The sequence below is a fragment of the Sinocyclocheilus anshuiensis genome, unplaced genomic scaffold (assembly GCF_001515605.1).
Source record: "Sinocyclocheilus anshuiensis isolate Anshui unplaced genomic scaffold, SAMN03320099.WGS_v1.1 scaffold454, whole genome shotgun sequence".
NCBI lineage: Eukaryota > Metazoa > Chordata > Actinopteri > Cypriniformes > Cyprinidae > Sinocyclocheilus > Sinocyclocheilus anshuiensis.
The window spans coordinates 4,706,315-4,706,598 of NW_015548217.1; positions in this window are offsets into that span (position 1 = coordinate 4,706,315).

Consider the following 284-nt stretch of genomic DNA (forward strand, 5'->3'; position numbering starts at 1 on the left):
TGAAGATACTTTAAATGTGAAATTAAAACTGCCAGTAGGTGGCAGCAAGTCACTGTTAATAAGTGAGTCATTGTAACTGAACCGAATCATTTAAACGGTTGATTCATTCAGGAACAAATCAGTGTCATGTTGCTCAGAGACGCAAATTGGAATATTTGTTGGCGAAACAGAGCAAAAACAGTCAGTATTGTGTCTAAAACGTAAGTGTCTTAATAGTAAATTATTGTTTATTGAACTGCTGTATAAAATCAATATCACATTTGTAATCATGCTGCTTTTTGGTG